The sequence below is a fragment of the Physeter macrocephalus genome, chromosome 9, assembly GCF_002837175.3.
Source record: "Physeter macrocephalus isolate SW-GA chromosome 9, ASM283717v5, whole genome shotgun sequence".
Lineage (NCBI taxonomy): Eukaryota > Metazoa > Chordata > Mammalia > Artiodactyla > Physeteridae > Physeter > Physeter macrocephalus.
In genome coordinates this window covers 66,601,184-66,624,668 of record NC_041222.1, presented here as the reverse complement: position 1 = coordinate 66,624,668, position 23,485 = coordinate 66,601,184, and the positions used below count along the sequence as shown (strand labels likewise).

The window sequence follows — 23,485 nt, the reverse complement described above, 5'->3', positions numbered from 1 at the left end:
TAATCCACTTACATTCAAGGTTATTATCGATATGTATGTTCCTATTACCATTTTCTTAATTGTTTTCGGTTTGTTTTTGCGGGTCTTTTTCTTCTCTTGTGTTTCCTGCCTAGAGAAGTTTCTTTAGCATTTGTTGTAAACCTGGCTTGGTGGTGCTGAATTCTCTTAACTTTTGCTTGTCTGTAAAGGTTTTAATTTCTCCGTCAAATCTGAATGAGATCCTTGCTGGGTAGAGTAATCTTGGTTGTAGGTTTTTCCCTTTCACCACTTTGAATATGTCCTGCCATTCCCTTCTGGTCTGTATAGTTTCTGCTGAAAGATCAGCTGTTAACCTTATGGGGATTCCCTTGTATGTTAATTGTTGCTTTTCCCTTGCTGCTTTTAATATTTTTTCTTTGTTTTTAATTTTTGATAGTTTGATTAATATGTGTCTTGGCATGTTTCTCCTTGGATTTATCCTGTATGGGCCTCTCTGTGCTTCCTGGACTAGACTGACTATTTCCTTACCAATAGTATGGAAGTTTTCAACTATAGTGTCTTCTAATATTTTCTCAGTTCCTTTTTTTATCTCTTCTTCTTCTGGGACCCCTATAATTTGGATGTTGGTGTGTTTAATATTGCCCCAGAGGTCTTTGAGATTGTCCTCAATTCTTTCCTGTCTTTTTTCTTTATTCTGCTCTACAGTAGTTATTTCCTCTATTTTATTTCCAGATCACTTATCTGTTCTTCTGCCTCAGTTATTCTGCTATTGATTCCTTCTAGAGAATTTTAAATTTCATTTATTGTTTTGTTCATCATTGTTTGTTTGCTCTAGTTCTTTGAGGTCCTTGTTAAACGTTTCTTGTATTTTTTCCATTCTATATACAACTTTTTGGATCATCTTTACTATCATTACTCTGAATTCTTTTTCAGGTAGACTGCCTATTTCCTCTTCATTTGTTTGGTCTGGTGGGTTCTTACCTTGATCCTTCATCTGTTGGGTACTTCTCTGTCTTCTTATTTTCTTTAACTTACTGTGTTTGGTGTCTACTTTTCACAGGCTGCAGGTTCGTAGTTCCCGTTGTTTATGGTGTCTGCTCCCAGAGGGTAAAGTTGGTTCAGTGATTTGTGTCGGCTTCCTGGTGGAGCGGACTGGTGCCTGTGTTCTGGTGGATGACGCTGGATCTTGTTTTTCTGGTGGGCAGGACCACATCCGGTGGTGTGTTTTGGGGTGTCCATGATCTTATTATGATTTTAGGCAGCCTCTCTGCTAATGGGTGGGGTTGTGTTCCTGTCTTACTAGTTGTTTGGCATATGGTGTCCAGCACTGTAGCTTACTGGTCATTGAGTGGAGTTGGGCCTTAGCATTGAGATGGAGATCTCTGGGAGAGGTTTCACTGTTTGATATTATGTGGGGCTGGGAGGTCTCTGGTGGACCAATGTCCTGAACTCGGCTCTCCCACCTCAGAGGCTGAGACCTAACACTCGACCAGAGCACCAAAACTCTGTCAGCCACATAGCTCAGAAGAAAAAGGAGAAAAAAAAAAAGAAAGAAAAAATAAATACATAAAATAAAGTTATTAAAATGGAAAAAATTATTAAAAATAATAAAATTAAAAAGTAATAAAATAAAAAGGAGAGAAAGAAAGAAGAGAGCAATGAAACAAACAAACAAAAAAAAACCCACCAATGATAACACGTGCTAAAAACTATGTTAAAAAAAAAGAAAAAACAAAACGGACAGTCAGAACCCTAGGACAAATGGCAAAAGCAAAGCTATACAGACAAAATCACACAAAAAAACATACACATACACACTCAGAAAAAGAGAAAAAGGAAAAAAAATATGAAAAGGAAGAGAGCAACAAAATCAATAAACAAACCTACCAATGATAATAAGCTCTAAATACTAAACTAAGATAAACATAAAACCAGAAACAAATTAGAAGCAGAAAGCAAACCCCAAGTCTACAGTTGCTCCCAAAGTCCACCGCCTCAATTTTGGAATGATTCATTGTCTATTCAGGTATTCCACAGATGCAGGGTACATCAAGTTGACTGTGGAGATTTAATCCGCTGCTCTTGAGGCTGCACAAAGAAATTTCCCTTTCTCTTTTTTGTTCGTACCGCTCCTGGGGTTCAGCTTTAGATTTGGCACTGCCTCTGCATGTAGGTTGCCTGAGGGTGTCTGTTCCCCGGCCAGATAGGATGGGGTTAAAGGAGCGGCTGATTAGTGGGCTCTGGCTCACTCAGGCTGGGGGAAGGGAGGGGTATGGAATGCGGGGTGAACCTGTAGTGGCAGAGGCCAGTGTGACGTTGCAACAGCCTGAGGCATGCTGTGTGTCCTCTCAGAGAAGTTGTACCTGGATCACGGGACCCTGGCAGTGGCGGGCTGCAAAGGCTCCCAGGAGGGGAGGTGTGGATAGTGACCTGTGCTTGAACACAGGCTTCTTGGTGGCTGCAGCAGCAGCCTTAGCGTCTCATGCCCATCTCTGGTGTCTGCACTGATAGCCGCAGCTTGCGCCTATCTGGAGCTCGTTTAGGTGGTGCTCTGAATTCCCTCTCCTCGCGCACCCCGAAACAATGGTCTCTTGCCTCTTAGGCAGTTGCAGACGTTTTCCTGGACTCCCTCTCAGCCAGCTGTGGCGCACTAGCCCCCTTCAGCCTGTGTTCAAGCAGCCAACCCCAGTCCTCTCCATGGGATCTGACCTCCAAAGCCTGAGCCTCAGCTCCCAGCCCCCACCCATCCCGGCGAGTGAGCAGACAAGCCTCTCGGGCTGGTGAGTGCTGGTCAGCACCGATCCTCTGTGAGGGAATCTCTCTGCTTTGCCCTCTGCACCCCTGTTGCTGCACTCTCCTCTGTGGCTCAGAAGCTTCCCCTGTGTCCACACCCTGTCTCCACCAGTGAAGGGGCTTCCTAGTGTGTGGAGACTTTTCCTCCTTCACAGCTCCCTCCCTGAGGTGCAGGTCCCATCCCTATTCTTTTGTCTCTGTTTTTCCTTTTTTCTTTTACCCTACCCAGGTACGTGGGGGAGTTTCTTGCCTTTTGGGAAGTCTGCGGTCTTCTGCCAGTGTTCAGTAGGTGTTCTGTAGAAGTTGTTCCACATGTAGATGCAGTTTTGATGTATTTGTGGGGAGGAAGGAGTAAGACATCTTACCCCTCCACCATCTTGAAGGCGCCCCCTAGGATCTTGATTTTTAAAAACATTCTCCAATAAGAGGAACCATAAAAATGGCATATTCTAGGACTGGAAAATACAGGATGATCCCAGATGTCTTGTGGTCTCAAAAATTAAGGAAGTGCTCAAAAAAAAAATCAACCAATCAGTAAACAAACAAGCTACAATGTTGGTGGTGTGTCAAAAAGACACAAAAGGCAACTGAAGGGCTTCCCCGGTGGCGCAGTGGTTGAGAGTCTGCCTGCCGATGCAGGGGACACGGGTTCATGCCCCGGTCTGGGAAGATGTCACATGCCACGGAGTGGCTGGGCCCGTGAGCCATGGCCGCTGAGCCTGTGCCTCCGGAGCCTGCACTCTGCAACGGGAGAGGCCACAACAGTGAGAGGCCTGCGTACCGCAAAAAAAAAAAAAAAAAAAAAGGCAACTGAAAGAACTCCCAGTGGCTAAAGCTGGAACAATTTCACCAACAAAATAAAGTAGTACTGGATTATAATCAAAAGTAACCCAAATTATAAAGTAAATATCTATAAATTCATACTGATATAAATTATTGAATACAATTACATGCAGGAGACAGTACAAATTTTTCAAGCAGTAGAACTTCAAATAACTTATGTAGACACTTTGCCCTAGAGGAGGTGAAGCATAAACCCACTCCTTAAATAGAGGCTGAGCATAGTGACTTCTTTCCAGAGGATAGTATGAAAAACAGGAAAAGAGAGTAATATTACAGTGGAGAACCCTGTCAAGCACTATCTCAGTCAGGTGACCAGGCCCAACATAAGCAGTGATCAGTGTTGAAAGTATGGTCCCTTGATATGATATGAAGAAAAAGGCACTTTAGCTCCATGATCATCCCATAGTATTATGTGTTTATTACTTTTTATTGATGACCTTATTTCATTTTATGTACATACCATAATTTGTTTACCCATTTCCATGTTGATGGACATGTGGGCTGTATCCTATTTTGGCTTTTCCAAATAAAGCTGGTATGGACATTTATTTTAGGTGGGCATTCGCTTTCCTCACTTTTGGGTAAATACCTAGAAGTGGAATGACTGGACTCAATAGCAGTTAAATATATGTTTAACTTTTAAAGAAACTTTAAAACTGTTCTCTAAGTGGTTTGTGTGTGTGTGTGTGTTTGTGTGTGTACTTTGTTCTATCCATCATTGCTAGAGGAGTATTGAAATCTCTTATATTGAAATCTGACTGTACTTATGAATTTGTCTATTTCTTATTTCATTTCTGTAAGTTTGACTTTCTGTATTTTGAAACGTCTATTAGGAAACATTAAGGATTATTATATCTTCTTGATTAATTGACTACTTTAGTATTATGAAAGTCCTTCTCTTTTCTCATAAACCTATATTCTCTAATATCAAAATAGCCAATAGGGCTTCCCTGGTGGCGCGGTGGTTGCGCGTCCGCCTGCTGATGCAGGGGAACCGGGTTCGCTCCCCGGTCTGGGAGGATCCCACATGCCGCGGAGCGGCTGGGCCCGTGAGCCATGGCCGCCGAGCCCGCGCGTCCGGAGCCTGTGCTCCGCAACGGGAGAGGCCACAGCAGAGGGAGGCCTGCATACCACAAAAAAAAAAAAAAAAAAAAAAAAAAAAAAAAAAAGCCAATAAAGGAGAGAAGTATAGGGGATCTTCAAATTGATGGTTTAGGTTATTCCCAAGATAATAAGATGAAAGTTATACCTCACACAGAAAGGACAACCAGTCTACGTTGTTTCCATGTAATTCAATATACATGGAAGTGGAGGGTTCTTTCCTTATTGTACCATACTTTAAACCTGAAAAATTAGCATAGACTACTTTCTTCCAAAACAAAGAAGAAAACCAATAAGGAAAAAAATCCTTAATTTAGGGAAACAGGATCTCTGATCCTGAGACAAAGGAAATAGCATGCTCCAGGATGAAAAGAGCTATCTCCAAAGATGAAAAACTAAACTGATTAGCAGATGTGATACGTTTGTGAAAAATTGTGCTGAAATGATAATAGAAGGTGTTAGAAGATTTAATAATAGGTAAAAGGAAAATTAAAGAAAAAAAGGCAAATTTTAACTTCAAGTGCAACAAAAAATATGGGAAAAATAAAGATAATACATACACTATTTTGTTGTGAATAATATATAGGAAGACATAAAAATGTAAACATGGAATATACACTGAAGCAAAAATTGTATTATAATGATATTGGGTATACTGGAAGAAATGCAGAGAGGACACCAGTGTAACAATTTAATTGTCATCTGCAATCATAGAAAGTCAATATGTAATATGCAAAACTGATGAACAAAAAAAGGTCAATATATGTTTACTGCTTGAAAATATAAAGATATGTAAGTTCTAGGATACAGTAGTTAAAATAGTCTCAATTATTTGCCTCTTGAGAGGTAAATAAATCAGTTCTTTACTTTAATAAAGTTCTGCAAAGGAGAACATAGCTGAGAAAAATTTGGTTGCTACCCAGAAAGCCTTTCCTTCTTTACAAATAGATTTTTTTTCCCTTTTCCTACTTTACATATATTAGGTAATCAAGATCGATCACATTTTGAAAAGAAAGGTGATGCTCTCTTTATTAGATGTCTAATACATCTAATAATAAATAAATAAATACCAGACATTGCCTATGGATGGTGAATATTTCTTTGTCTATTGTTATTTTTATGGAAAAAGGAAACACCTTGTAGAAGTGGGGTAGAAGTTAGGAAATCATAGCAATAGTAAATTATTTTTACCAGCATGATTTTTTAATTGTTGTGTTCTGAAATTTATAGAAACTATATAGTGTCTAGTTTTCAAAACAACCCCAAGCATACAAACTAAAGTGAGTGAGACCTGCTCTACCCCTTTAGAGTTAGTCTGGCTCAAACATCCTGTGACAATTATGATAAGAATCCATTTACTGGACACAGATAGGAAGGATGATGACTTTATCCATCCACCAGGAATCAATGTAATAACAGTGGTTTCTGAGGTATTTTGTCAAATAAATAACACCAAGGTTGAACTACTTGAAGTGAAAAGCTGTCATTCTGAGATGTGCACTGAGGAAAAGGGTTTCAAAAGTGATAAATATGAAGTAAAAATTGCATGTTCAGGGAAAATTGAAGATGAACTAGGATGTGAAGAACTTTATTGGATGTAAGATCCTGTTCCTGATAATACTTATTTAGAAACATATTTTCCTGGTTATATTTTGAATGATTTTATATATATGCATATTTATAAATAAATATATATTTATGGAGAGATATATTGTGAATGAAAGGAAGAAATTTCAAATACTGCATAATACACATTTCTCCAAGAATAAAGATTGAAGTAGGCTTGTCGTTCTAAAACATTGTGTTCACACCAGCTAATACTCATGTTAGTGCATTCCTTGCTTCCTTCCTTGCTTCCTTCATTCCTCCCTCCCTCCCTTCCTTTCTCCCTTCCTCCCTCCTCCCTTCTCTCTCTCTTTCTCTCTTTCCTTCTTTCTCAGGCTAGATGACAAATTTGAGCATCATTATACCATTATTTGGCATGGAAACTGTCACAGATCTGAAATTCCAAGTTTTTTATTCTTCATATATCAGAGTTATTTTTCCCACAATATAAAACGATTAATTTCTCTCTCCTTTTCTGTGCCTACTCTATGCCAACAGAGTGGACTCCAAGCTACTTGGTATAGTCAGAAAAACTCTTTAGATCTTGGCTAGAGTCCAACATTGAGGAATAAATTTCAGTTATTTTCAGTCATAACTGAATATACTCTAGACCAGAGGTTGATTAATTCCTTGGATATGTGGCACACTCAAAATTAAGAGCTCTTGGTAGCACATTCAAAGGTATAAAACATATTCAAATCAACATTAAACAGCAGCAATGATTACAGTTCAATCTCTAATGTAGTATAATATCTCAAATATTTTATACAGATTTTCACTATTAGGACACAAGTCACTCTTGTCATCTTTTAGCAATGAGATGCTCCATTGAGCTACACAATTCTCTAGAAGCAAAGTTTGTCCTTGTTAGTTATGCTGTCTTTTTGTGTATGTGCATGGTTGATGTCTCACACAGATTTACAACTCTTATTTCTGATAAGCTTCATCCTTCTTTTCAGTGAAACAAAATTGGAGACACAACAGCCTGCCAAAACACACTTAGTGAGAACAACCATTTTAGACATATTGAACTCCTTGCATTTGCTTAAAAATATATTGTGTCTTTTCTTTGCCTCAAGTTATTGCTTGAATCAATGTCCAGTCCTTCACAGTGTGGGACCATGTGTGACTGCACAAGTGTCACGCCCATGAAGCTGGCTTGCCCAGGAAGAAAAAATAATAACCCAATGCGTCACTCTCCTCCCTCACTTAGAACAGTTTCTGTAGTTCCCCACTTGCTAAACTGAATGAGGAGCCGAAGGTAAGGGAATATACTTATATAAACAGGACATTCTGATGATACATGGACAGAGAAAGAAGAAGGATATCTAGCATACCCTGTCTTCCCAATAAGCTGAAGTTGTTTACCATCCAGTTTACTAAGATTCACATTCCTACTGCATGTAGTAAAGAATTAACTTCTGTAGATTTGCTTGAAATAAATAGAAAAGAAAAACACAACCTGATACAAAATGCAAATTGAATGTTGATAAGAGAGGTAGATAAACAGAAGCTCATCCTGTCACAAACATGCTAACAATGTTTAGAAAGTCACTGTGGTATTATAACTTCATGTAGTAAAACCACCCGTTTGCATACAATAGAATCTGTACTAACCTTGTTGTCTACTTTTTTAACATAGGATAATAAATAATCTCTTAGTATAAGCATATTTATTTTGTGATTCCCCTCTAACAAAGTAAGGATTAGAGCATTAAATGGTAAACCATTTTTCTAAACTAGAAAGTGAGGGGGAAATCACATTTGCATAGGATAAAAGATAATATTTAGGAGAATTGATGACTGATTACCATGTACTAATTTACCTCTGTATATTTCAACCCTTAGCTTTTCCCCCCTATATAAACTCTGTCAGAAATATTTTTATTTCATAGAGCTTTATATTTTTCTGGCATTATGTTCTCTCACACACAAACTTAGAAATATATATAGATGTAGAGATTCAGAAGTACTCATTTTAATATTATTGACGTTTTTGTTTGAAAATTTACACTTAAATATATAGAATTTGTATGTACTGAACATGTATATACAAATATATGAACTTATTATAAGATAAATGTGTTTATATACAGTTGAGAGATCACCCAATACACACTTGAGAATGACTCAGGAATTATATATTAAAAATTTGGGGGAAATTCTATGATTCTGTAGCTATCATTCATTCATTAATGAGTTTATTCAGTAACTATTTATTGAATGCAACTTTGGGCCAGATATTATGGAAAATACTGAGGAAAAAGAAGAATAAAATTTTCCCTACCCTTTAAGAACTGAATATTCTCTAATTATATTAATAGGAATATTTAAAAAGTAACTTTAAGACATGTAAACAATTAATAGAAATATATATTGTTATTTGTTGGATATCTCCACTGTTAGAATGAAAGCTTCACAAGGGCAAAAGGGCAGAACTTTTTCCATTTTATTCATTACTAAATCTCCTGTTCATCATATGCCAATAAAATGGACAACCTAGAAGAAATGGACAGATTCTTAAATAGGTACAATCTCCCAAGAGTGAACCAAGTAGAAATAGAAAATATGAACAGACCAATTACCAGTAGTGAAATTGAATCAGTCATTAAAACACTCCCAACAAACAAAAGTTCAGGACCAGATGACTTCACAGGTGAATTCCACCAAACATTTAGAGAAAAGTTAACACCTATCCTTCTCAAACTATTCCAAAAATTGCAGAGGAAGGAACACTTTGGAACTCATTCTATGAAGTCACCATCACCCTGATACCAAAACTAGACAAAGATATCACAAAAAAATAAAATTATAGGCCAATATCACTGATGAACATAGATGCAAAAATTCTCAACAAAATGTTAGCAATCTGAATCCAAAAATACATTAAAAGGATCATACATCATGATCAAGTAGGATAAATCAATCAATGTGACACACCACATTAACAAATTGAAGAATAAAAACCGTATGATCATCTCAATAGATGCAGAAAAAGCTTTTAACAAAATTAAAAATCAATTTTTCATAAAAACTCTCCAGAAAGTAGGCATAGAGGGAACATACCTCAACATAATAAAGACCATATATGACAAACACACAGAAAACATCACACTCAATGGTGAAAAGCAAAAAGTACCTCCTCCAAGATCAGGAACAAGACAAGGATGCCCACTCTCACCACTCTTATTCAACATAGTATTGGAAGTCCTAGCCAAAGAAATCAGAGGAAAAAAAAGAAATAAAAAGAATCCAAATTGGAAGGAAGAAGTAAAACTGTCACTATTTGCAGATGACAGGATACTATACACAGAAAATCCTAAAGATGCCATCAGAAAACTACTAGAACTCATCAATAAATTTGGTAAAGTTGCAGGATACAAAATTAATTTACAGAAATCTGTTGCATTTCTATACACTAACAATGAAAGGTCAGAAAGGGAAATTAGGGAAAGAATCTCATTTACCATCACATTGAAAAGAATAAAAAAATCTAGGAATAAACCTACCTAAGGAGGTAAAAGACCTGTACTCAGAAAACTATAAGACAATGATGAAAGAAATTGAAAATGACACAAACAGATGGAAAGATAAACCATGTTCATGGACTGGAAGAATTAATATTGTTAAAATGACCATACTACCAAAGGCAATCTAGAGTTGCAATGCAATCTCTATCAAAATACCAATGGCACTTTTCACAGAACTAGAAAAAAATAATTTAAAAATGTGTATGGAAACAAAAAAGACCCCAAATAGCCAAAACAATCTTGAGAAAGAAGAATGGAGCTGGAGGAATCATGCTTCCTGACTTCAGACTATACTACAAAGTTACAGTAATCAAAACAGTTTGGTACAGGCACAAAAACAGACACAAAGATCAATGGAACAGGCAGATCAATGTACACACGCACACACACACACACACACACACACACACAATGGAATACTACTCAGTCATAAAATAATGAAAGTTTGCTATTTGCAGCAACATGGACCACACACACACACAAACACACACAATGGAATACTACTCAGTCATAAAATAATGAAAGTTTGCTATTTGCAGCAACATGGACAGACTTGAAGGGCATTGTGCTAAATGTAATAAGTCAGACAGAGAAAGACAAATACAGTGTGATATCACTTATATGTGCAATCTAAAAAATATAACAATCTAGTGAATATAACAAAAAAGAAGCAGACTCACAGATATAGAGAACAAACCAGTAGTTACCAGTGGCTAGAAGGGAGGGGACAGGGGCAATATAGCAGTAGAGGATTAAGAGGTACAAACTATTATGTATAAAATAAGCTACAAGGATATATTATACAGCATGGGATATATAGCCAATATTTTATAATAGCTAAAATGGAGTGTAAGCTTTGGAAATTGTGAATCACTATATTGTACACCTGTAACTTATATAATATTTTATAGCAATTATACCTCAATTTTAAAAAAAGAAAAAAGAATGATAAAAAAATGTTACATAAAATTCACTATTTACTAGATGCCAGACTCTGCTAAGCATTTTACATGTAGTTATTGATTAATCTATATCATTGTTTCATGATAACATTACTATTTGTGGTCCCACTTGATAAGTTAAAAAAAGGAACAAGAGAAAGAATAAGAAATTCTCACAAGGTAGCAGAAAAGAGCATGAGTCTTGTATCAAGCAGACACCAAATTCCTTGGTTTAAACCACTAGACGACATTGTCACTTACAGAATTCTCAGAGCATATGGGAATTACTTACTAAAGCATGAGTGAAGCCTGGCGAATAAGGAAATGTATGAGTCATTCAGAGAAACACAAATATTTTAGGATACTGCAGGGAATGTGCCTATGAGAAAGTGTGAGGATAAGCCTGAAAATATAGCTTAACCACATTATGAAACATATGAAGCCCATGTTGAAGACTCTGTGTGTTATCCTACGGGAGATGCAGAGCTACTAAAACGTGTATTGAAGAAATAACATGGGGGGAGTTGCATGTTTATTGATTAAATAAGTAAATTCTTCCAAATATTAATTTTGGTTAACAGGTCAAAAATGTGGAAGAACAAATCTTTACTTATTTAAATGCAAACATATTTATCTTACTTTAAAAACAAATCTCTTTATCTCTCTTAATTTGCTTAAATACTAATTTATTTAGTATGATGTTTTAAATATCATCAGATTATATTGCCACAAAACTGCACATATTTCCAAAAACCTGAGATAACACAAGTTAAATAATTTCTCCTATTAGAATGGAAAGAACAAAGCTCAGAGAAACATGACTGAATACATGTTTACATTATATACCTCTTCTGGGAAATTCCTTACTGCCTTTTGATAGAACATTAAATTAAAACATATCAAATTTCTAAAGTTTTTACATTTAATGGAACATACTACTTATCTTTAGAGAAGGATATTTTTTAATAATAAGATTTTATAAATCTATCAAGGAAGTTCTTGTGCTATGTGCAAAAAAAGGAAAATCAACTGGTGAATAGAAAAGCTTCGTATCAATATTAAATAATTCATGATTCTGATATACCCAGGCCCACGACATTTTATAGTCACTTTTTCTCTGTCAGATGTGTGTGTGTGTGTAAAGTTACAATATATGTAATAAATATGTAAAGTTATATATGTGTCAGGTTTTATATATATATATCTTTAATATATATGTAAAGTTACATATACATCACTAATAAGGAAAACGTTATATATATTTAATAAGGAAAATATAGCTTTCAATGAAATTTTATATCTTGTAATTTTATTCCTATTGTTCTTTGATAAGTGAGAAATGTCTATAACTACTAATTTCAATTGAAAATAATTGTCATGGAATTTTCTTTAATTAGTTCTGTTAAACTGGAGCTACGTTTCCTAGAATCTCCTACCCTGTATTGTTCTGGGTTAGTGTGGGTAAACAAGGTACAACTGTAAGATCTGGGAGGCAGAGTGAAGCAACAGCCATTGCTCTCTGCAGGAACTAGTGGCTGGCTATGGTGACACACAGAAGGGCTGGCAGATTCTAGTTTGCACTTGCTTTCCTCTCCTCTGTTTTCAGTTCTTTCAAACTACTGACTACTGACCAGTAAAAGGCCCAGGTCCATGACAAGATGCTTTGCTGCAGATATATATACACTTCACTCAAATTTCTCCACCACTTTCTCCTTTGCAGGCCCATTTAGCCTATCAGATTCACTGGCTGTGGCCCCTTGGTCTTCCTCCTACCCCTGTAGACTTCCCTAGCTTGTTTATACATTTGTGTAGGTTGATTCCCTTACCTGATAACTCACAATGGTTCTGCTTCCCTGAGTGAACACCGACACTAAATTTTTTTTTTCGTAACCCCTTCGCTGGGAAAATTTATAAGGAGGAAAACAAATGGGGAGGAAAATTTAAGAACTACTGAAGGTAAATATATAAAGAAAAAAATATTAGCTCATCAGTTTAGTCAGTTTTAACCTCTCACACTTCAGCATGCCTCTTGGGATTCTTATCAAATCTAGTATAATTGATTGGTGATTTTATTGTTTCCCTTAAATATTGAATTTACAATGTATATATGTCATCTTGAAGAAATTGTCATGCAAATTCACCCAAAGTTTTATTTGCATAATTTAAAATCTCATTAGCCTTTATGACATGCTATTTGATCCACCTTTGTCTATTCACCTTCATTCTCAAATATTTATGTCCTTTTAATGAATTCCCTCTACAAACATTCAGTGGGATGGGAAAAGGGGGAAGAATTAAATAATTGTTTTTAGAAGTAATTTTTTTTCCATACACAGCAATATAAATGTCAATTTCTATAAGCCACAAATTTCATTCAGAAAGACTTTTACCTTTCTGTAAAAGGGTTAATGATTCAAATACTATACCTTAATTATAAATTTTAAATTTGTAGTGAAGACATTAGTAATGGCATTATTTTAAACTTAGTTTCCAGCCTTTTGGTTAAAAAGGTGCTCTTTGAACAACCCTACAGATGGTACCATAGATAGAACATCACAATGGAGCACTGCTGTCGCTTAAATGGTAAAAAAAAAACAAACAACCTTCTCCAAAGACAATCCCCTCCCCCTTTTCCTTCCAAGAAAGTTTTCTGGTGGCAGAGAATTGTTTGCCAGTAAGACTAGGTTTTCCTTAGAGGAAAATGCTGATAGCAAAAGTGGATTTGGGCACTAAGTCTTGAGTCAGCTAAAAAATAGAAAAGCTGACTCTGGGACCCAACACTGATCCATTAATTTTGAAGGGGCCTGAAGTGCTTACAGTTCAGTAATGGACCACTGGATATTGGTAGAAGTAAAATCAAACCCTCTCTGGAATAAAGCTTCCTTAATTTAATCCTATTATATTCACAGAGATTAGGGTCAAGCAATGAGTTCACAGCCAACGGCAAATAAAGACACCAGAAAGCAAGCATGAAAAACAAGTAACTGATTTTGATCTTAAATGACTACAAATAGAGATTATCAAATATATAAAATAAAACAACTGTGTAAGAAATATTTAAAGAAAAATGCAATTAGAAGAATTGCAAAAAAAGGCATTAGAATTAAACAAAAAGATTTGAAAACTATAAACTAAGAAATAAAAATTTTCTAGATGTAAAATAAAACCCTTGAGAAAAAGTCAATGGATGTATTAATTTGTAGATCATAAGCGACTGAAGAAAGAACAAGAAAACTGGAAAATTTATCTGAAGAAATCACCCAGATTTAAGCAACTCCCTGAAAAAATGAAAATCAGGAAATAACTAAGAGATATGAGGGACAGAATGAAAATGTATAGTATACATTTAATTGATGCTGTAGGGGAAGAGAACTGAAAAAACGAATTGAGGAAAAACAGCTATAAATTTCCCAGTACTGACAGAAATGGTAATATAAATGAAAAATTTATGAATCTGTATTCTGAATGGCACAAATAAAAAATAAATCAGGGGCTTCCCTGGTGGCACAGTGGTTGAGAGTCCGTCTGCCGATGCAGGGGACACCGGTTCGTGCCCTGGTCTGGAAAGATCCTACATGCCACAGAGCGGCTAGGCCCGTGGGCCATGGCTGCTGAGCCTGCACGTCCGGAACCTGTGCTCTGCAACGGGAGAGGTCACAACAGTGAGAGGCCCGTGTACCACAAAAATAAATAAATAAATAAATAAATAAATAAATAAATAAATAAATAAATAAGGCCCGTATTCATTATATTGAAACTTCAGAACATAAAGGAAAAGAGCCTTAAAAATGGACATAGAGAAAATCCAGGTCATTCATAAATAAACAATTAGAAAGACAGCAGTTTTTTTAGTATCAACAAATGATACCAAAAGAAAGTGGAAAACATTAACCAAGGTGTTGTGAAAGGGGCTTCCCTGGTGGCACAGTGGTTGAGAGTCCGTCTGCCGATGCAGGGGACACCGGTTCGTGCCCTGGTCTGGAAAGATCCTACATGCCACAGAGCGGCTAGGCCCGTGAGCCATGGCTGCTGAGCCTGCACGTCCGGAACCTGTGCTCTGCAACGGGAGAGGTCACAACAGTGAGAGGCCCGTGTACCACAAAAATAAATAAATAAATAAATAAATAAATAAATAAATAAATAAATAAATAAATAAGGCCCGTATTCATTATATTGAAACTTCAGAACATAAAGGAAAAGAGCCTTAAAAATGGACATAGAGAAAATCCAGGTCATTCATAAATAAACAATTAGAAAGACAGCAGTTTTTTTAGTATCAACAAATGATACCAAAAGAAAGTGGAAAACATTAACCAAGGTGTTGTGAAAAGTAAATGTCAACTTAGAATTGTGTACCTACTAAAACTAACCGTCAAAAATGTAGAAATTTGCTAGATTTCCTAATTACGAAGTTTGAAAATACCAGATATTGAAGGAATGTACATCAGTGAGAATGTACTGATTGGGGGTGAATTGTACAATTTCTCGGGAAAATCTTAGTATTACCTTATAATATTAAATACATATCCACTGATCTAACATTTCTTCTACATACACACAAAAAAATTAAGATAAAAATATGTATAGCAGCACTGTACATTAAAAAACAAAATAATACTAAAAACATTCTAATAACTTACCACAAGAAAATGGTTAAAGAAGTTGTGATGTGTCACAATAGACTACTGCACAAGAATGAAATGACTGAACTCCAGCTATATATCACAAGACAAAGAAAACTTTGAAACATAATACTGAGAGAAAACTGAAGTGCCAGAAAACTACATAATTTGAAATCATTTTTGTAAAGTTCTCAAACAGAAAACATCCCAAATTATACTGCTTATGCTAACATATATGCATGCTAAAATTAAAACAAAAACAAGAACAACAAAAAAAGAAAGTAAAAATACACAATACAATATACTTGTTTCCTCTAGAGGGGAAACAAGCAGATAGCACAGGAGAATAGAATCATGACCCAAGTTATAAATGATATTCTCATTCTTGGACTGCATATGGGATTAATGAGTCTTCATTTAATTGTTAATCAAAGCTATAACATTAAAATATAATACATTTTAGCTAAATAAATAAGTATATAAATATTTGAATTTAATTCTCTATTTTTTTTTTTTACTCTGAAGTAATTATCCTTTCCAGGATAATTTCTTAAAGAAATGTATTTGGCATGATTTTTATGAACCAAATTTTGTAGTTAATTCAACTGCTCACAATCATTCTTAGATTCCCTAGAAAAACGTTAAAGTTTTTCTTTCTTGATTTTTTATCATTGGATAACAATGGCTCCCTGGTACCATGTCATAAATTCTAAGGGCATACTAAGGAATTTACCCTAGGTAATCATTAGGTACATTTAATTAGATAATTATTTCTAGAAAAAAATGGATGTGCCACTTAAATGCACATTCAATGTATGTGGCCCACTGTTGGTATCTGTATTACCCAAGTGAGCTAAACGGAGACATGTGGAATTCTCAAGGATCCACTTGAAATTTGTTCCCTTAAAGTATAGCTTGTATTTTTTGGAACGAGGTTTATATATTTTCTCATACAAAACTATGAAATAGTTTAGTATTCGCTAATACCATTATATCTTTCTTATTTTTTTTTTATTATTATTTTTTGCAGTATGCGGGCCTCTCACTGTTGTGGCCTCTCCTGTTGCGGAGCACAGGCTCCGGACGCGCAGGCTCAGCGGCCACGGCTCACGGGCCTAGCCGCTCCACGGCATGTGGGATCTTCCCGGACTGGGGCACGAACCCGTGTCCCCTGCATCAGCAGGCGGATTCTCAACCACTGCGCCACCAGGGAAGCCCCCATTATTTCTTAATAAGCTAGGCTATGGTGACAGAGCACTTTAAAAGTCAGTTCTAGACGATTTTAGGTGATGATATAAAATTAAAATCATTTTCTAATCCTGGCTTAAAGCTGAGATTGGATCCAGACCTGAGAAACTATTTCCTTGTTACTGTCTTGGGCCCCACTTGGATCTCAGTGACCTTCCAGAAAAGAAGGTATTTACTATATTGAATGTATAGACTCTTCCTTTTAACATTCTATGAGGATAAAAAGAATAGGAATAAATTAGAGATAAGACTTTCTAATTAATTCATTGATATAACTAAAGTCAAATACTCCTGCTTCTGTGGAATACCTCATAGTTTTATTTCTCTATGGCAATTCCTTTCTTAGTGTTAGAAAGTGAATAGTGATATCTGCATAGCACAGTGTTTCTCTATAACTATGAGGCTAGGTGAGTCAAATGATAGCACATGAGAAGGGGTAAAGCTTCCAGAAGTCCTCATATGTGTATGTGGAGGCATACAGGTACTCCAGTGACCACAAATCTGGGGAATGAGTCATGGCAAGAGTGGGTCAGAGAGTGGGTGTAAGGGATACAGGTAGAGTATATGAACTATTTTGAACCTATTAATCTGTCCACAAAACAACATACCAATTCATTTTTCAGTTTTTAAATGTTTTACACAGTTGTTATACTGTAGATATCAATGTTATCTGGGTCTACACTGGGTAAAAGAAAAACAATAACTTACCTACCTTCTCAATGGGAAGCAGCATCCTTGCCTTGGATTTTCCACCAAATATATATTTAATAGAATCCACACAATGGCTAACAGGTCCCACCTCTAACTTTACCTTGATTAGACATCACTGGAGCATGTGGACATTATTTTTATCATCTATAAAGCGGGTAATAAAATATCTGCCCTGCCAACATAACTGGATTGTGATGTGAGGTTTTAAGTGAACTACTCAATACAACATAAAGCATGGTATAGCATAACTTATGATTACTACTGTATGAATATCACTTGGGACTGAGATAAATCACTTTCTTTGATAACAAGAGAGTACATATATTTGTAGATGGCAGCCTTCTTCATATCTGAACTCAAGACATGGTAAATATGCTAGGTTAGGTCCCATTATACCTAGAACATGGGAAAGATGTGAGTGATCATCATTTGGGTTGGCATCTACAAGGTCACATTAAAAGGCTACTTCAGTAATAGTTCAAAACTATAGATAGACTGTCTCCCAGATATCTTCAATTCCTGTAAATAAAAAAGGAACTCCGTGGTTAGAACCTCAACCAGTTTGATTGAGCAATTATTCTCTTGGGCAAAAAATGCTATCATGGGTGAGAAAGAAACCTTTAGTTGTTGACTACTGGATTGATTTATGCCAAACTATAGAGTGATATAAACAAGCCAGTGTGGTGATTCTCCATAAATGATACATATTACCTTGACATGTTGGGAAGAAATTGGTGTGAAGTCCTGTGGCAGTGCAGCATAGGGGCTCTGGAGTCAGAAAGGATCTGGGTTCAAATCCGCTGCTCACCTCTTAACAGTATTGGGATTTGGGGCCAGGTGCTCAAACTCTGTCTTCTTTATGGTCTCCATCCATCAAGGTGGAAGTAATAACCATGCTACCTCTTTGGGTTGCTGTGAGGATAAATAAGAAAATATAAGTAAGGTAATTAATTAGGTGCTTTGAATATTGCAGTTTAATGATAATGAGCACAGGATTTGGAGCCAGATGGCCTCTGTTTGAATCTTGGCATTGCAGCTTGCCAGATGTGTGGCCCTTGGCAATTTGCTTAACCACTCTTTGGCTCAATTTCTTAAATTATAAAAATAGCAGGGGTAATGATTGTACGTACTTCATGAAGATTAAGCTAATTACTGTTTTAAAGTGGGGACTTCACTGGTAGCGCAGTGGTTAAGAATCCGTCTGCCAATGCAGGGGACATGGGTTTGAGCCCTGGTCTGGGAAGATCCCACATGCCGTGGAGCAACTAAGCCCATGCACCACAACTACTGAGCCTGCGCTCTAGAGCCTGCAAGCCACAACTACTGAGCCCACGTGCCACAACTACTGAAGCCCACACACCTAGAGACCGTGCTCTGCAACAAGAGAAGCCACTGCAATGAGAAGCCCATGCACCGCAACGAGTAGCCCCCACTTGCTGCAACTAGAGAAAGCCCGTGTGCAGCAACAAAGACCCAATGCAGCCAAAAATAAAATATATACATTAAAAAAATGAGTTAAAAAATACATATTTTAAAGTGTTTAAAACAGTACCTAGCACTATAGCACATAGTAAGTGCTGTAAGTTTTTTTAAAAATAAGATGAAAATGCAATTAACAATTCTTACTATTAGCAAAACCAGATTAATATATTTTTTAATATTTTCCCTAGTTCTTGGGGCTAATAGTTGAGGTTGCTTTATGTATGGTATAGCTCCTACTCAGAAAATCAAATTGTTCAGGTAATATTCTCTGAGAAATAAAGGGAAGAAGTTTCCACAAAGCTGAAACCAAAAGCTATGGTCTAGCTGTGAATAATCACAGCTGGCTCTCCTTAAAAGGTTAGAGGATTAGAATGTTAATAATTTTGTATTTCTTAAGCAAATATGTTCAAACATGCAACAAGCAGCTGTTCCCATGGAAAAATGAGCCAGTGACAAGTTTCATCGTTTAAAAGGAAAGCTATTTTTGAACAAATGAGAGTACACACAAAAAAGTTCTATTTTTGAAATGCTTTTTAATGACAGAAAACATAAATATTTTTTGCAGCTCTTTAATTCAGAAAACAGCTTGCATAATGCTTTTGAACTTGAGAAGAGTAGATAAAAGCTTATCCCAAATCCTAGAACTACAAATTCTTAGGAAATTCTAAAAAAAAAATGTATAGTTTGTGTCATGGTTGAAGCTGAGGTCAATATACATAGGAAAAACTTTGGATAATTTAGAGCAGTGTTTCTTAATCTTTTTTTCTTTTCATTGTCGCTCCCTTAAATAGCTTTTCCGGATGGTTTTTCTAATTGCCTCTCACATGTAATTTTGATACCATAAATACAATATATATATATATATATGTTTATATACTGTATGTATACTTGTGACTTAAACATAAAAAGATTTTTTCACCCCAGAAACCAATTTTCTTCTCAATGGGGGCAATATCACCCACCTCCTTTGAGAATTCATGGCTTAAAGTAATAATTTGCAAAGGAAGTGTCTTTGTTTCTGGCCTTCGTATGGACCAGAGTGCCATTAGCTTCATATAACTGTCTTCACCAGGTTCCTTGGTTAAGATTGTTCCTGTTTTGTTTACTTGTTTGGTTTGTTTTATTTTGTTTGGTTTTATTTATTTAGTATCAAGAAACCTATTTTAGACTTTCTAGGTGCAAGTCTAGGAAGTCTATGTTTAATTGAGCATGGCCAAAGGTTTTTAATGTGTTAAAACAAATTCTTTATTATACTTTCCATAATTTTCTGTTCAATTGTCATATAAAAGAGGCATAAGTTATGGGGAGAGTATATAACCTCTCTATGCCTCAGTATCTGTAAGTGAGGACAGTAATAATACCTGCCTCTAGGGGTTGCAAAGCTTATGAGTTAATATGAATATGTTTTTAGAACAGTGTCTGGTAAATAGTAAGCAGTACATCTTTTTCTTATTTTTATTTTTCATTAAAACGAGCTTAAGACCTTCTATTACTTTACCTTATAAAGATACAGGTTTAGGTTATGAAATCAAGTAGACAGAGTAGTGACAAGACATAGAAGGGTTGAGGCAAAAAAAAAAAAATGCTGGGAACTAAGTCCTCTGTCAGGTGCTACATGTCTCTTTCATGTCTGATTCATTCTTCGTACACAGGTTATTTCCTCTATTCTCACAATTGGTTCTCCACTCTAAAGTTTACATGATCCTATATCTATCATTTCAAATCCAATTTCAAATTTCTTTTAGGGAGTGTCTGATTGGCTCAGCTGTCCTTTCCGTATCCAAATTTCTGTGGTCAGTGATGTTGGGACAGGTAGAGACTTGGTAGAGAAACCCAGATTTTGAGGATGAGTGACACTTATGAAATAGAAAGGATTTCTTGGAGTGGACAAATATGCAAAAGTTGTCTATCTCCATTGGGTAAGAGACAACAGAATAATTATTTATGAGGTGTTAACTTCAAATTCTTACATATATTAATATTCCCAAATATAAAGGAAATTGATAATGACAAATGAAATTGAAATATACTAACACAAGCAGTTGGAATATTTACAAGGACAACATATCACACTGGGAAGACTAACAGTTTGGCTACACAATGCCCCCGATATAATAAAGGAATAAACTCTCTTTTATGTAAGGCAGCTGAATAATAAAAAATATCAAAATTGTGATAAAGTGTTTGTTTAAACACATTAAAAAATTTTCTCCATGCTTAGTTAAATATAAAATAAAATGAGACCCTCAAATGTCATAGCTCTCTTCATATAGCATGATCTTAATTTACTTGGGTTGCTGGCAAGAAGTGAGCTGTATGTGTTTCTCTACCTTCTTTACTTTTGAAATATCCTGTATAAAATATCTACTGCGAAAATAATTTTAGGAAAAATGTGACAGAATTCTACTTGATATTTTGCATCAATTAAACATGTTTACTCTTGTTGTGCTGAAAAAATTTTACACTGGGTAAGAATAACAGCATACTGTGAAAGTTCAAATTGGTAATATCTCAGAAACATATTGCGTGATAGTGTTTAAAAATAGTCCCCCAACATGGAAGTGCTTGAAAATAAAAATTTGAGAAAACATTGCTTCTCTTATTCAGATACACTGGACATTAAGCAACAGGATAGAGAAAATGTATTTAACGTCACAACAAAACCAAAGATTGCAATGCTATTTTGTGACATTCCAGATAGCTTGAACCCTACTGGAAACAGACCATATAGTATATGTTCATGGGAAGATTATATGGGCTTCAACCACTGTAACTGTCAAACTTGTCTAGTGTACTATCACAGTACTTCAAATGAGAGAGAGAGAAAGGATTTTTTTACCCTGTACATCTAGTGAAATTTATCTGATTCCAGTTGAGATTAAGTTCAGGGTAGAATTCCATGGAAAGACTTTCAGCTTAGAATAACTTTGTCATGATATAAGAAAGCAAGGTGATTCAACTGTCAACACAAGAATATTTATTCAATATATTATAGGTATCATTAGAAAAACTGGATTACAACAAATATAAATAATATAAACTCCATTAAAACCTTTCCCCAAAAACACTCATGAAAATATTTATAATCAAAATCAGTCACTATAGTCTACATCATTTTGTATTAAAGATAATTAAGAAAACTATTCATTTTGAGAATTATTTGTTATGAATACAAATTTTGAGAAGCAAGAAGAATGACAATCCTGCAGCCTGTGGAACAAAAACTACATTCACAGAAAGATAGACAAGACGAAAGGCAGAGGGCTATGTACCAGATGAAGGAACAAGATAAAACCCCAGAAAAACAACTAAATGAAGTGGAGATAGGCAATCTTCCAGAAAAAGAATTCAGAATAATGAAAGTAAAGATGATCCAGGACCTCGGAAAAAGACTGAAGGCAAAGAACAAGAAGATGCAAGAAATGTTTAACAAAGACCTAGAAGAATTAAAGAACAGAAAAATACACTAGAAGGAATCAATTGCAGAATAACTGAGGCAGAAGAACAGATAAGAGACCTGGAAGACAGAATGGTGGAATTCACTGCTGTGGAACAGAATAAAGAAAAAAGAATGAAAAGAAATGAAGACAGCCTAAGAGATGTCTGGGACAACATTAAACGCAACAACATTCGCATTACAGGGGTCCCAGAAGGAGAAGAGAGAGAGACAGGACCAGAGAAATTTCTGAAGAGATTATAGTTGAAAACTTATCTAACATGGGAAAGGAAATAGCCACCCAAGTCCAGGAAGCGCAAAGAGTCCCAGGAACTCCCATAAGGTTAACAGCTGAGTTCTCAGCAGAAACTCTACAAGCCAGAAGGGAGTGGCATGATATACTTAAAGTGATGAAAGGGAAGAACCTACAACCAAGATTACTCTACCCAGCAAGGATCTCATTCAGATTTGACAGAGAAATCAAAAGCTTTACATACAAGCAAAAGCTAAGAGAATTCAGCACCACCAAACCGGCTCTACATCAAATGCTAAAGGAACTTCTTTAAGTGGGAAACACAAGAGAAGAAAAGGATACAAAAACAAGACCCATATATATGCTGTGTACAAGAGACCCACTTCAGACCTAGGGACACATACAGACTGAAAGTGAGGGATGGATATAGATATTCCATGCAAATTGAAATCAAAAGAAAGCTGGAGTAGCAATACTCATATCAGATAAAACAGACTTTAAAAATAAAGAATGTTACAAGAGACAAGGAAGGACACTACACAATGATCAAGGGATCAATCCGAGAAGATATAACAATTATTAATATATATGCACCCAACAAAGGGGCACCTCAATACATAAGGCAACAGCTAACAGCTATAAAAGAGGAACTAGACAGTAACACAATAATAGTGGGGAAAATTAAGACCTCACTTACACCAATGGACAGATCATCCAAACAGAAAATTAATAAGGAAACACAAGCGTTAAATGACACAACAGACCAGACAGATTTAATGGATATTTACAGGACATTCCATGCAAAAACAGCAAATTACACTTTCTTCTCAAGTGCACATGGAACATTCTCCAGGATAGATCACATCTTGGGTCACAAATCAAGCCTCAGTAAATTTAAGAAAATTGAAATCATATCAAGCATCTTTTCTGACCACAGCACT

The 23,485-nt window shown here is 35.9% G+C and overlaps 1 long non-coding RNA gene across 1 annotated transcript in view; it reads right to left on the bottom strand.

Moving 5' to 3' along the window:
• Positions 1-23,485, bottom strand: part of LOC102976312 (uncharacterized) — a 487,722-nt gene that overhangs the window by 254,913 nt on the left and 209,324 nt on the right. The window contains exon 3 of the long non-coding RNA XR_008618254.1: positions 18,085-18,285. This is a non-coding gene — a long non-coding RNA (uncharacterized lncRNA). The remainder of the gene's footprint in view (positions 1-18,084; positions 18,286-23,485) is intronic.